This window comes from Mustela putorius, unplaced genomic scaffold, assembly GCF_011764305.1.
Source record: "Mustela putorius furo isolate JIRA1106 unplaced genomic scaffold, ASM1176430v1.1 tig00537350_pilon_pilon_pilon, whole genome shotgun sequence".
NCBI lineage: Eukaryota > Metazoa > Chordata > Mammalia > Carnivora > Mustelidae > Mustela > Mustela putorius.
The window spans coordinates 25,763,512-25,779,797 of NW_025422471.1; the positions used below are offsets into that span (position 1 = coordinate 25,763,512).

At 36.6% G+C, this 16,286-nt stretch overlaps 1 long non-coding RNA gene across 2 annotated transcripts; it reads right to left on the reverse strand.

The window, feature by feature from the left end:
- Nucleotides 1-9,982: 9,982 nt before the first annotated feature.
- LOC101691637 lies at nt 9,983-14,476 on the reverse strand. 2 transcript variants are annotated; one of them, XR_001181924.2, is made up of 3 exons: nt 14,350-14,476; nt 11,192-11,252; nt 9,983-10,122 (listed from the first exon to the last, which is right to left on the reverse strand). It is a non-coding gene; the product is annotated as an uncharacterized LOC101691637 (long non-coding RNA). The 2 variants fall into 2 exon arrangements; XR_200534.3 differs by having other exon boundaries at nt 14,202-14,476.
- Between the last annotated feature and the right edge of the window lie 1,810 nt (nt 14,477-16,286).

Below are 16,286 nucleotides of genomic sequence, written 5' to 3' on the forward strand. Positions count from 1 at the left end.
TCTAATCCTTTAAAAAAAAAAAAAAAAAAAAGGCCTTTCTCTATCATCTACAATATCCGAAAAGAGAATAACTGCATTCAAACATAATTTAAAATATTATAGGACACTTTCAGCATTAATTAGAAATGGAATCAATAAATCAATATAATCTCTAGTGAGGGATAACTTTTATTTTTAAAAACTTCTCAAAAGGCAAATGCTTTTGCTTCAGTGATGTAGGTATTTGCAGTAAACCTTTGGGGCTTAAATTACTGGCTTGAAATTTCTGTTTCCCATATGTAAACCAAGCCAAACACTCGAGAAGTATTTTTTTCTCTTAAGATATTTCTTTTAACATAAAAGGAATATTCACTCGATACCCTCTTTCAAAATGTTATCTTTACGCTGAGTTGTTCATACTAGATTCTAGATGATATAGGTGAGAATGCTTTGAACAAGCAAAACTATAATCCTTCTGTATGTAAAGTCAGCATGTATTTTAAATTTTCTTTTGGAGCTACATCACATGCAACTGGGAACAAAAGCTACAGGGAACAAAGTGTAATGGATCGTGATGACTGTTTTAGAACAGCTTGAACCTCCTTACAGCCTACAAGACGGCTATGTGAGCTGAATTCAGAAGTACTGAAAATGAATTTCACTGCAAGCTATGCTGGTTCAGAGGCAAATTTGCTTTTTTAGAACATAACTATAGGACTCTCAAGTAAAAGTTCTCATGCCAATGAAAAGATTATCTCCCATGTCCTTCCATTCTGAGTATTTCTTCTTAATACCAAGCACACAGATAATCACGCACAGAATGTTTTTTAAACTACTAATACATTTTGCTCCAATTGCTTGCCACTAATGCAACAAATTGCATTTTTCTATCATTTTCCTGGTGTTATAGTCTTGTCTCTGGTGAATGGAAGTATTACTGCTCCAGGAGATCAAAAGCATTTTCATGTTTTGAGTCAGAAGAGAGGTCAAAGAGTGAGGTTTTGATTCATTGTCTTTATCTTTTAAATGTAACATAACAATAATTGCATCAAGGGCAGAAAGGAGGAAAGGAGAGAAATGTACCAGGGTGGCATTCTACTATAGCTTTTAATATCCTCAAGGAATAATGCCTTTGTCCTTTCTCCTTGGCAGAAGTTCTCATTGAGTACAGGGCCACTTCTGTGCAGATTAAATTTTTCAAGCTATGCTCAGCTTCAGCATATTCTTAATAAACAGAAGCCTCTCACGTCCCAGAAAATCACATCTCTTCAGTGTGGCTGGGATGATATCTTTCAATTCTCTACTGAGAGATTACAAGTAAATATATCTGGGGAAGACTAATGACCAAGGAGACTTGATACTGGCTAATGCTGTTCTGCCACTGAGGTAATCTCCCCACCTCGGCCTCCAACGGAACCAGACATGTTCAGATGGAATATTCCATCAGGAGAAAATGCTATTATCAGTATGGTACCTTGCTTGCTTGAGAATCATGACACACATAGATAGAGATGCCCATCAAGCACATTAGTCCATTATTTTTTTCCTAGGAAAAACCCAGCACGTTCTCTGTTCTGCCCATTTCTCTTAATTCAAGTCCTCCCAGGCAGAACCCTAGCACTCCCATTTTCTTTTCCCTGTGCTGGAACTCTCCCAACCATTTCTGATACAAAGAATCAAGCAGGCATTTAATGGTGCAGAACAAGCAGGCCAGCCCTCTCTGCAGTGCACCTCATTGCAGTAAGAGCGTGCTACCCGTGACTCAGAATGAACCAGATACAGAGTAAAAAATAACAGCAGAAAATGGCAGTTTACAGAATATTGGCAACCCGTGATCTGGAGAAAGGCTGCACGACTGATCAGTTACCTGAGAGCTAGCTGTCCTATCTGCTGCCTTCTTCAAAGATGGGAAAGAATGTAAACTTCTCTTCCCAAGGAAATCAAAGCATTCTCTTGTTTAAATACACAGACACACATACACACAATCTCTGATTTCCCAAGCTATGTTGTATCAAAATCAGAGCTATAGGTCAAAATCTTGTTCTTGCATTTTCATTTTTTATTGCTGCACTTTTCTGTCCTTTGTGAAAGCTTTACATATAAATACAAAATCTAAAACACATGTTATTTGTACTTCAAAATATTGCAAAATGGAAGTTCTTTGGGTTATGCCTACTTTCTTTTTAATTATTTCTAATTGAAATATGGAAGTCCTTCACTAGAAAGAGCTGGCAAATTTGCTTATATGTAAGAGCAGCCAACTTTTGCTGACCGAGACCTATTACTACTAGAACTTTTCTTCGTTCCAACCTCCCCTCTCCCTTTGTTCCTATGCTCCCCATTGCCTTCTCATTCCTACCACTCCACATTCCATGCCTCACTTTTTTTTTTTTTTAAAGATTTTATTTATTTATTTGTCAGAGAGAGAAAAAGAGAGAACACAAGGAGGGGGAGCAGCAGCAGAGGGAGAAGCAGGCTTCCCACAGAGCAAGGAGCCTCATGTATAACTTCATCCCAGGAGTCTGGGATCAAGACCTGAGCCAGCCGAAGGCAGACACTTAACTGAATGAGCCCCCCAGGCATCCCTCCATGTCTCACTTTTGACTTCACAGCTACTCATTTGTGGGAGTTATACTAGAAGGACAAGCTGTCAAGGAACGACCAGGAAGCTCCAGGCAAGCAAAACCTCCCTGAACATCTCTTGCTTTTTACCACATTCCAGCACAGTCTGAGATAGAAAACGGAAAGAATCCGCAACATTTGCTGCTCCTCATGGCCTAGCCCCTAGTACCCTGGCCTCAAAGCTGACTGTGGGAGGACAGAGAAACAGAGGAAGAGACCAAAGAAAGAGGCATAGGGATGAGGTAACTTGCCGCCCCCACTGCCCTCATCCCTGCCATGTTCCACCCCTCACCACCCTGGCACAATGTAAACCCTTTAGGAAAGGAAAGGAGTGACATAAGTTAACTGAGATTAAGGTCTTGCCATCTGGCAGAATGAAGCCCCAAAATACAAATTTAGCTCAGTTACTTTTCCTGCACATGTGAGTTTGTGGCCTGAAAGTCATACTTGGGTGCACTAGGAAGAGGGTGCTTTCTCAACATAGGAAGTACCTATTCTAAACTAACAGTCAACAAATAACTTACAGTGAAAAAGTAAGGCATTCTCGTTTGAAATAAAGATCAAAACAAGCAAATCTACTACTGTCATTCTTCTGTTGAACTCAATCAAAAACAAAGGAAATTGAAATCAGAAGTAACACTTTACCTACTAGAAATAAGGACACAGAAATGCCATTATTTGTAGCTTATATGAGAATCAACTGAAAAGCTCCTAACTTTTTAAAAAATTTTGTTAAAAAATCAAATTTAAATAAAGTGAATATACACTTTGAAAGTCTTGTCTATACAGCATCAATACTAAAAAGATGTAACTGGAGAAAAACAAGTTGTACAAGACAACAATAAAAACCATAAAATAGCTAAGAATAAAACTAACCAACAAAAGTGTGAATGATAGGAAAAAATAGGAATTTTGGTGAAAAGTATAAAAGATTTACATAAGATACATTCAACATATAACAATGGAAACACCAAATACCACTAATGATAATAAAAGGCATCATTTAGTAAGAGGCATAGAATGGGAGTTAATTTTTAGTTATTTTAATTAATGAGCACCTACTATTTGCCAAGAATTGCTGAAGGTGTTTTATATCCTATTTTCATTTTATTGCATCTTTCTAACCAATCTATCAAGTATTGCTATCCCCATTTTACAGATAATGTAAGTCAGATTATAAAATATGTACTTTAACCACTTTGATACATTATATCTATTAAAATGTTTAGGTTTCACCTCTAAAGCATTTAGCTTTAACAAAGTACCTACATAAATCGCATGGAATATTTAATATAAAATTATTATACATTTCTTCTGAAAGAAGGTGTGAAGGGAAAGACAAAAATTTCAAAGAGTAATGCCACAGAAGAATTAATAGAAAATTTTCAGAAGAAACAGACCCTAGTACAAACAAATTTTTAATATTTGGTCAAGGAAGCATCACAAACCAGTGGAAAAAAATCAATGATTAAATTTTAAATGATGCTGAGAAACTTGACTAGTTTAGGAGAAAAAAATGATCCTTTGCTTCATGTCACACATCAAACTAATTTCCACAAGTTTTAAAGAAGTAATTGAAAAATACACACACATCAACATCATAAACTAGAAGAAACCATATAGGGATAGACTGAGCATAAAAGCAAAAGAAATTACAATGAAAAAATTCAATAAATTTAACTTACAACACAAATTTCCATATTTTATAATAAAATGTGAGACTAAAAACACTGGGGGAAATATCTGCACTGTATATGACAAATGGTTAATGTATTTGTATTTAAAGATGCCCCAATAACCGATCTTTTAAAAAGACAAAAATCTCAACAGAAACATGGACAGAGTATAAATAGACAATTTGCGAAATAATTGTTCAGATTTTCTAATCTACTTATGTTAAAAACAGATGTCAGTTTGGTAAGTTGTGTTTACTAGGAATTAAATTATTTCACTTATTTTTTAATTCACTTGAATAATTTTTATAACACTTCTTACATATTTTAATGTCTATAGAATCTAAAGTGATGTCCCATTTTTAATTCCTGATATTGGTAATTTGCAACTTCTCTCTTTTTTTGGCCAATCTTTCTGGCACAGAACTAACTTTTGCTTATGTTGATCCCTTCTACTATGTGTTTGTTCTATTCCATTAATTTCTGCCTTTAACTTTATTCTATCTTACCTTTTTCTTTTTTTAAGTATAGTTTGCCATTCTTCTAACTTCCTGAGATGGATATTTAGATCATTGATTTTCACCCCTCCTTGTTTCCTAACAAAGCATTAGAGATTATAATTTCTGTCTAAGCAAGACTGCATTCCTAAACTTATAATTACAATGATCTGCCTAAATATGAAACTGAAGTCAATTAACTAAGTGAATTAATTTTTTAATAGCAATGATAATGAGAAGATAGTGGCAAAAGAGAGAAAACATTTGGTCGAAGACAAAAATGACAAGAGCAGAGACTGATCATAAATGAGCCATGATTTCAGGAAAACAAAATAAGAAGATAATGAGAAAATTTCTCCTAAATGTGAATCAGATTTTGTGTTTATTTCCTCATTAAGGAAAGTAGTCTTACAACAGATGCTCCATCTCTTTTAATGGAACTAATGCTAGTTTCTCCCAAAACATTGAGATTATACCATATATTATTCCTGAGGTAGCAGGCATTAGGAGAACAGGTTGTAAAATCATTGACCAGAGTTCAACATGTGACAGAAAGAGAAGGGAATTCCTACTGATATACTCTAAAATTTTATTGCAATTGACAAACTACAGAGGAACAGAGAAACAAGACCATAACAACTGAAAGAGGTTCAAATCTATTGGTAAAACTATCTACTGGTTGGAACAGAACTCTGTCAGGCCAGAAACACACACACTCACACACACAAGCACACAAGCACACGCACACATGCACACAAGCATGCACACTGAAGAGCTTTCAATAAAGAGGAAATACTACACTTGAAACTATGACCTTCTTGGAGTTCTATCTTCTCAAGTCGTCTGATAGTGGAGTATCCCAAGGCTCCATCCTGACTCTGCTTTTCTTCTTGATTTATATTCCTGCCCTAGATGAGCTTATCCAATCTCCCAGCCTTAAATATCATTTCCCAAAGGTATATTTCATTCAGATTCCTCTCCCAAATTCTAGACTTGTACATAAGCATATAAAATAGACATCTTCAATTTAGGATATCCAAAACTGAACTCATCTCCTCTAAATTCTGCTCTAAATACAGCCTCTTTCATTCCAGTTAATGGAAATGCTATCTTTTTTCTTTTCATTTTGAAGTAATTTTAGGCTCACAGAGAATTTGCAAAAATAGTGTAGAGTTTCTGAGAACCCTTTCCCAGCTTTTCCCACAAAAGAAACTCTTGCATAAACATAGTACAATTATAACAATCAGGGAATTAGGATCGTGCAATACTATTAACTAAATACAGACCTTACTTGGATTTCATTAGGTTTAACATGGCACTTTTTAAAAAAGATCTATTCATGTATTTATTTGGGGTGGGGGGGGGGCAGAGGGAGAGAGAGTATTTCAAGCCGACTTCTCTGAGCACAGAGCCTGGAATGCGGTTCAATCCCATGACCCCAAGATCATGACCTGAACCAAAACCAAGAGTCGATCACTTAACCAACTGAGCCACCCAGGTGCCTGTACATGTGCTCTTTTTTGACTTTGGTATATAGTTTTGTGAAATGTTATCACATGTTTAGATTTTTGTAACCAGCAATAGATACAATGTATACAGAGTTTTTCCATTACAGCAGAAAAATTCCCTTTTGCTACCCATTAATAGTCATATCCTCCTTACTCCAGGCCTAACCCCTAGAAACCATAGATTTGTTCCCCATTGCTATAATTTTACCATATCAAGAATGTTACATAACTAGAATCCTATGGTATGTAACCTTTTGAGATGGGCTATTTTCACTTAACTTACTATAATATCCTTGACATCATTCATCCAAGTTATTGTATTTAGTTCTCTTCTTTTTTCCTTTTTGCTGAGCAATACTCATTTTTTTAGAAATACTATAGCTTGTTTATCCACTCACTTGTTGAAGAACACTTGGATTATTTCCAATTTTTGCCTATTACAAATAAAATTATGGATATTCATATACAGGTTTTCATTAAATATAAATTTTCACTTCTCTAGGATAAATATCTAGGTGTGGGACTACTAGGTTATATGGTAAGTGGATAATTAACTTTATAAGAAACTACCAAACTGTTACCTGCACAGTGTGTGTGTGTGTGTGTGTGTGTGCATGGCAATGTCCACAATAGCCAAACTATGGAAAGACCCCAGATGTTCACCAACAAATGAATGGATTAAGAAGATGTGGTATGAATGTATGTATATATGTATATATATATACACACATACCCATATAATGGAATACTACTCAGCTATTGCCAAATGAAATCTTACCATTTGCAATGACATGGATGGAGTTAGAGGGTATTATGCTAAGCAAAATAAGTCAATCAGAGAAAGACAATTATCATATGATTTCACTCATATGTGGATTTAAACATCAAAACAGGATCATAGGGAAAGGGGGGAAAAATAAAGTAACACAAAATCAGAGAAGGAAACAAACCAAAAGAGACTTTTGATTATAGGAAATAACCTGAGGATTGCTGGAGGGGAGGTCGGTTGGGGGAATGGGGTAACTGGGTGATGGACATTACAGAAGGCATGTGATGTAGTGATCCCTAGGTGTTACATATGACTGATGAATCACTGACCTCTACCTCTGATATTAATAAAACACTATATATTTATTAATTGAATTTAAATAAAAACCAAAAAAAAGAATGAAAGAAACTGCCAAATTTTTTCCAGAGTAGCCATGCCATTTTCCATTCCTGCCAACGATGTATGAGACTCAGTTCTTCATATCCTTATGAGCACTTGATATTGCCTATATTTTTAATTTTAGGCCTTCTAATAATATACTGTAGCATCTCATAGCAGCTTTAATTTGCATTTCCCTAATGGCTAATGACGTTTAGCATCCTTCCATGTGCTTATTGGGCATTTTTTGTGGGAGTATCTCTTCAAATCTTTTTCGCATTTTCAAACTTGTTTGTTTTCTTCCTGTTGAGTTTAAAGAGTGTGTATGTGTGTGTGTATCCTTTTGGGATATGTAATTAGCAAATAATTTACCACATACTGTCACTTTGTTTTCATTTTATAAAAATGATTTTATTTATTTATTTGACACACAAAGAGAGAGAGAGAACACGAGCAGGGAGTGGCAGGCAGAGGGAGAAGCAGGCTTCCCTCTGAGCAGGGAGCCAGATGCAGGGCTCCATCCCGGAACCCTGGGATCATGACTTGAGCTGAAGGTAGACACTTAACCAACTGAGCCACCCAGGGATCCCTATTTTCATTTTCTGAATGTTGCCTTTTATAGAACAAAATTTTTAATTCTGATGAAGTCCAATGTATAGAACTTTTATTTTATGAATCATGTTTTTGATGTCACGTTTAAGAAATTTTTACCTATCCAGGGGTCATGAAGGGATTTTCTTTTGTGTTTTTTCCTAAAAGCTTTGTAATTTTATACATGGATCTATGGTAAATTTTGGTTAATTTTTGTATATGAGATATACTATGTTTTCAGTTACTCAAACCAAAAATTTTGCAGTTACCTTTGATGTCTCTCTTATACTACATATCAAAACCAAGTTCTACTGACTCCCCCTTCTTGCCTATTCCACACCTGGCCCAACACTGTTATCTTTCATCAGTTGATGGTACAAGTCTCTGAATTAATCTCCATTTTCTTTCCTTGTCCTGTATAGTCTATCCTTAGTACAATAAGAAAAATGATCTTTTTTTTTTTTTTAAGATTTTATTTATTTGACAGAGAGAGATCACAAGTAGGCAGAGAGAGAGAGAGAGGGAAGCAGGCTCCCTGCTGAGCAGAGAGCCCAATGCAGGACTCGATCCCAGAACCCTGAGATCATGACCCGAGCCAAAGGCAGCAGCTCAACCCACTGAGCCACCCAGGCGCCCCAGAAAAATGATCTTTTTAAAGCACAAGAGAAATCATGTCCCTCTTCTGCTACAACTTCTCCAGTAGTTGTCATTTCTTTACATGACATGATCTGCTCCCTCCCTCCCTTCTCTGACCATATACCTCAAACTTTACCATTCAACACCTCCACTCCCTCTTTACTGGCTTCCTTGTTCTATTTTGACCATGTCAGGCATACTCCCACCTTTACACAGCTGTTCCCTTGTTTGAAATGCTCCTCTACCAGATAACGACATGGCTAACTCCCTGACTCCTTTAAGACTTTGCTTCAAAGGAAAACTTCCAAATTCATTGCATGAGGCCAGTATCATCCTGATATCAAAACAGCATAAAGACAACACACACACACAAAAAAGAGAACTACGGGCCAATATCTCTAAGGATAGATGTAAAAATCCTCAGCAAAATACTAGTAAGCCAAATCCAACAATACATTTTTTAAAAATCATTCACTGTGATCAGGAGGAATTTATTCCTGGCTTGCAATGGTAATTCAATGTTTGCAAATCAATCAATGTGATACATCACATCAATAAAGATAGAAACCATATGATCATTTCATACATGCAGAAAAAGCATTTGACCAAGTACAACACCCATTCATGATAAAAGCCCTCAACAAATTAGGATTAGATGGAACACACTTCAACATAATAAAGGCCATATATGAAAAACCTGCAGCAAACATTCATACTCAATGGGGAAAACTGCTGGCATCTTAGCACCCATTAAAGCAGTGGCAACAAACTATTCTAGTAGTCATTGTATTATTCTTCATTGCCATGTGCTTGCAATTAAGAAAAAAAAGCCAGTTTCATGTGAGAATGCCCTTGATAAAACACCACAAGTTGTTAGTTCTCAACCCTTGAGTACGCTCCATTTTACTATTCTGTTAGGAAATGAGAAGTTCTCATAAAGCACATCTGCTCTATAACAAAGCACAATCGCTGGTTCAAGAAAAACAACCTGTGTATTTAAGTTGTGAACTAACCTAGATACTTTTTTCTTTTTTGTTGTTTATTTAGATTTTTATTTAAATTCTAATTAGTTAACATTGAGTGTAATATTTGTTTCAGTAGAATTTAGTCTCTTCACTTACCTCTAACCCCTTGTGCTTATCCTAACAATTACCCACCCATCACCCATTTAGACCATCCTCCAACTAGCTCCCACCATCTACCCTATTTGTTCTCTATTGTTGAATGTCTCATAGACATTTTCTTTTTTTTTTTTTTTAAGATTTTATTTATTTGTCAGAGAGAGAGAGGCAGACAGAGTGGCAGGCAGAGACAGAGGGAGAAGCAGGCTCCCTGCCGAGCAAGGAGCCCGATGTGGGACTTGATCCCAGGACGCTGGGATCATGACCTGAGCCGAAGGCAGCTGCTTAACCAACTGAGCCACCCAGGCGTCCCTCATAGACATTTTCTTGATAGAACACCATGTTGTCCTGAAAAAACAGAGGCAAACTATGGTTATTTGGATTTGTGTCTTGGTGGACATTTTCACTTCACATTCTAGTTACTTTAAGGAAAAGAACACAGTAAGTGCTGCCAATTACAAACTCCAATCTTTCAATATAACTTAAGATACTGGAAACTCATATCCTGTACCATATGCTTGTAAGCCTCCCAATACTTACATTTTTTTTAAATCTAACTTCTAATACTATGAATATAAATGAAAAAAGCTTTTTGAGTTTTTCCATTATTTTTAAGAGTATAAGTGATCCTGAAAACAAAGTTTGAGAACAGATGATTTGTCACAATCATTGTGTGATCCCCCTTGCTTTTTTACAACCTAGGTGTTTCCATGGATATGTTAATGGCAGAACTCACACAACTCTGAACTTAGGCACTAAGAGACTTCAGCCTCTTATTCATTTTTGCTGTACAACTGGGTTTCTTTTAAGGTAAGGCAACTACAGCTGAGAACATTGCTTGGCAGCAGTGTGAGGTCTTGGTGCTTAGGAAAGAATAGGGATTTGCCACAAGATTGACCATCCTATAAGGAATCTTTAAGGTTTCCAAAGCCAGACATCAACTGAAACCTCAAGGCTTTCTGACAAAGGAATTACAAGGAAAGGAATTCCTTTCTCAAAGGAATTACAAGTACTATTTGATTTACTGGAGAGTGTAAATACTGCACATTGAGAAATGCTTTTTGTGTTTGGGAGTTACTTCACACCCTAATCCCCTAACCCTGAAAATAAAGCTGCATATAGGAACAAAAAATATAAAAGTATATATACATATGTATATGCATATGTACATATACATATATATAATTTTAACATATATAACTTTAAATATATATTAACCAATTGCATTATTTAATTAATATATTATATTATAATATTATTATATTAATATAATTATATTAATTAAATAACTTTTAATATCTATTAATACATATTAACTAAATATAACTAAATATATAACTATATTACATATAATATATAATATATCTAAAATACATAATTTTTAATATGACTTATAAATATCTATATATTTACTTACCAGCTTTCACAAACTCATTGGAACAGGATGCCAGGAGATAAAAATATTCAGGAGTAACTTTCTGTAAGTAAACAAATATTATCTATCTTTTTTTCTTAGAGATGCTGTAATGCAAGAGCCATTGAAAACTTCTGTCAAAACTTCACACATATTCTGGTTTAAAAACACATCTTGTTAGTTGATATTAAATCAGTTTTGATTATATTTAAGGAGATTTTTAACCATCAAGAAAATTTCCCAAAAATGTTTCCTGATACATTTTCTCATTTTTATCTTCAATTTCTTACCAGTTCTGAGTAGTGTTTTAATTGGAACTTTTTCTACTGCAGGTGCTAGAAATCTAGAAATTTAAGTTAAACTAAACTGAAGAGGAATTAGCTAACAGAAAAAGAGGCCCTTGATTTTTTTTTTTAAGATTTTATTTATTTATTTGACAGAGAGAGAGATCAGAAGTAGGCAGAGAGTCAGGCAGAGAGAGAAGGGGAAGCAGGCTCCCCGCTGAGCAGAGAGCCCGATGTGGGGCTTGATCCCAGGACACTGAGATCATGACCCGAGCCAAAGGCAGCGGCTTAATCCACTGAGCAACCCAGGCACCCCAAGAGACCCTTGATGTTAAACTCAATCACAGCTATATCTAGGGACTAGAGTCTTCAGGACTTTCTGTCTTCATGACTTGTCTCTACTTGGCTGCATTCTGCATAGAATCTCTTTCTACTTAAGGGAGTCAAGACAGTGACCACATCACACCTCATCTTTTATTATCAGATTAGCAAATGAGGCAGAAAGAGAATTTCATTCTCCCCATATCCATAATCAATCTTTCGTCTTCCCTCCCTCCCTCTCTCTCTCCCATTTCCTCTCCCCCACCTCTCTCTCTTTCTTTCTCTCTCTCTCTCTTTCTCACACACAAACTCACACACATGCACACACAGGTTGACCATGACTGGATCATGTTTCCACTTCTGTGTGCTAAACCAAATAGTGTACTAAGATTGGCCCAGCACTGGTCACATGCTGCCTCAGTCAAGGTTCTCCAGAGAAAGAGAACCACTAGGATATTATATATATATTATGTATTATAATATATATATAGGATATTATATATATAATATATTTTAACCACTAGAATATTATATATAATATATATTATATATTATATGTATTATACTATATAGATTCATATATGTTGTTTCAGTCCAACTTCACAGACCTAAGAACCACAGGAGTTGATAGTGTAAATCTCAGTCCAGGAGCCAGAAAACCAATGTCCTGGCTCAAGCAAGAAGGCAAGACAAGAATGAAACCTCCTTTCTTCTGATTTTTGGTCCATTCAGGCCCTTAAAGGATTGGATGAAGCCCACCCATGTTGGGGAGGGCAGTCTACTTCACTTGGATGTATTGCTTCAAATGCTAATCTCATCCAGAAACACCCTCACAGACACACTTAGAAGTAATGTTTAATCTCAGCATCCCTTGACTCAGTCAAGACGACACATAAAACTAATATATATGCCAACCCCATAATGGTATGTGGACGTGTGAGACCCCATTAGAGAAATACCTCGAGGGCGAAATGGATTTGAGGAGAAACTGAACCACATACAAAAAAGATGCTAGCCAATAAAAAGAGCTCTCTGCTACAACCTACAGAATCGCTGTTTATCTGTACTCACTGCTCCCACAGCTGAGCATCTTACAAAGACAGTATAAAGTTTTCATAAATTAGCAGTGCTTGACATAATATTTTTCAGAATCATTACTTTGTAATTTTTAAAAACTGTCTGAGCTCAGGCAGTGGAGTAAACTGACACTAGAAAATCAATCACCTCTCCCTCCTCTGACCAAGGCTGACTATTCAAAAAACAGAAGACATTCAAATTGGCAATAATTAAATTATTATAAAATTAGAAAGCTGAGTTAGACAATTTGTTGGATAACTTAGTTGGGAAGTCAACCAGTAAAGATAGGCAATGTAGATCTACTTAATAGGAATTGAGTTTTTCCTCCAGAAACATTACAGACTAATGTTTTCAGACATTGGTATATAGTTAAAGGAAACTCACAACCATCTCTTGATTTTGTGAAAGGATTTCAAACTCAGATGGAGCTAGAGGATATGAATTGGAGAGTCTCATGCATGTACCATTGGGAAAACAAAAGCTGAAGAACTGAGAGACTTATTTCCCCATAAATGCCTGATTTACAAAAGACTCAAATGTACCTCCCATGAGATCTATAGATCTCACTGAACATCCATCAAGAATCTCTCCCGATCCCAGAGCACCTGGGTGCCTCAGTCAGTTAAGTGGTTAAGTGCCTGCCTTTGGCTCTGGGGCCTGGAATGGAGCCCCGCATTGCGCTCTGTGCTCAGTGGGGAGCCTGCTTCTCCCTCTCCCTCTGTGTCACTCCCCCTGCTTGAGGTTTCTCTCCCTTTGTGTCAAATAAATAAATAAAATCTTAAAAACAACAACAACAACAACCACCAACACTCCCTATCTTCAAGCCAATGAGCTTACTGGCTGGACTCCCCCTTCTTTACACTTCTTGCCCATAGATAAAAAATCCCTGCAAACCCTCAAGGGATTCACCTATAGCTGGTTACAATTCCTGCTTCCCAAATTGCAATTCCTCTGCTGTTCCAGAACAAACTCAATTTCAGGTCATTTGAGTTTTCCTCAGTTTACCTCTTTCTTTAGGTTGCCAATTTGTTCTCAAAATTCAAATCTACAAATCACAGAGGCCACTCACATGTCAAGGCCTCCAGCTAGAGTGGACACGGATGGTGGCGCCCCTTTACCCCCTCCCCATGGCCACTTCAGGGCAAGAAACTTGTTAAATTAATTACACAAGGAAGCCACGCAATAGGCAGCGTCAAAGTTGTGGCCGACTTCCTAAGCAAACCAAAATCTAAGTTTGTAAATGCCTGAAGGTTACAAAATTAAAACCTAAGTTCAACCAATCACAAACAGCCAACTAGGCTTTCAGCTAGAGTTGATCAATCATTCCTTACCTTGCTTCTGCCTTTTCTCTATGAAAGTCTCTCCTCAGCTTTTGTCTGTGGCAAAGTGCCCCTGACTACTTTTCATTCGGCACTGCCGGTTTCCTGTTGATTTCTGCTCAGTCTTAAACTGTCTACCATGTGTCAGTTTATCTCTTACCAGGTCTTACTTCCACTCCACCTGGAACTGCATTCCCTCACCTGAGGGCTCTCTGTGGCCGCCTAAGCCCCCCACGCAGGCACGCGCAGAGCGTGGAGACGCGAACGCCGCACTTGGACCCGGAAGGTGATTGTGGTGGCTGCGCGTGCGCTCCACTGTCTGCCCCGCGCACAGCCCGCCCACACTCCAGGTGCCGGTGCCTGCACTGGTGGCTGTCTGCATAGTTAGCACTCCGCGTGCTTCACTACCCATGTGTCCTTCCCCAGCCAAATGAATTACTCTTACTGAATCTGTGTCCCAGGACCTGCTTCTAAGAAAAGACACACACACAAAAAACTTTAAAAGCCATGTCTTAAGAGGGTCATCCATACTTTTCTTACACTTTAGTACACAGGACTCTCCCCGCCAGATTTACTGAGATATAATTGACAAATAAGAGTTGTATTTAAAATATACAATGTGATGATTTAATATGCATTATAATATATATAGATTGTAATTATATATATATATATATATATATATATATATAGTTGTGAAAGGATTACCAATCAAGGTGGTTAATATGTCCATCACCTCATAGTCACCGTGTGTGTGTGTGTGTGTGTGTGTGTGTGTTGGGAACACTTAATATCTATTCTTGCAGCAAATTTCAAATATATAAAACAGTATTAGTAGCTACAGTCACCACACTGTACATTAGATCCCCAGAACATACATATTTACCTTACAAACTGAAAGCTTGTAAAGAACACAGACCCTAGTCCAGTAAAGTGCCATGTCTCCAGCAGTCACTCTTTAGCTAAGTCTATTAAACTAGAAGACCTATGGCACAAAAATGAGAGGAAAGGGTCTATAAATTTATGCACTTGATACCTGCATTTAGAGTCACCCTCGCCCTCCCAAAACAATGTGAAAGAATATAAAATAAAGTCAGATAAACTAAGTTTATCTGGCACCTTGTCTCAACCCTCAATCTTCCTGAGTTTAAACAAATAGATTAGAAGTCAATGGGTATGAAAGAGGGGAATGGGAGGAGAGAGGAAGCATTTAATAGATGGCCCCATCACTTACTATATGGTCCCAAACTGCTGTGCTGCTTCATTTTCTGATCTCTTCTTTTGGTCTGTGCACTTTAATAAGCCTGAAGGGCAACATCCCTTGGTGAACTGCACATGCGTAATTATCAACCTGCACAAGGTATAGATTATATTCTATTTGTTCTGCTTAAGATGGCAGGAAATCAAGCAATATATTTTGAAAGAATATCCTTCACTTGGTTAAAAGGAAAAAGGCAGCTCTTGAAGGCGCTCAGAAAAATTACTCTAATAGATCCTTCCTCACAAAGTCACAGAAGCTATTTATATTGTGCTCCTCCATTTCTTAATTAAGTATTTTAAAGGCAAGTTATAAAGCACTTGTGTTTCATGTATACTAAGTATTTATTCAAGTGATGTTTGGCAAATATGACACTAATTGAGCAATTTAAGAACAGAAGGTATTTTACTTACAATTGGTCATATATATTCAGTATTAAATATAAGTACAAAAACAAAAGCCTACAAGTATTGTATTCCTGACACAAATAATCACAGACTTTAAAATATCAATTTACCTTAGTAGTCCAAGCAGCTCATGAATATTCATTGCCAGGGTGGAAGTGAAATGAGTCAAGAGAACAATGTGTTCTTCATCTTTTACCTCCGTTATCTTTACGTAATTCCTAATTTTGTGATGAGACATCTTCGAATATTGATTACTTTCTTAAAAGTCTACCAATTGCTTCAGGACATGCCAAAGATTCAGTCAAGTATTTAAGAAGTATACAGGAAAGAGAAGTTGCATTAAATTTGTTATAAATCTTAACTTGTAAAGAGAATTATTTACTATGGAATAAGTAATTTTACTTTTTGGGAATCGAACAATTTTCAAAGCAG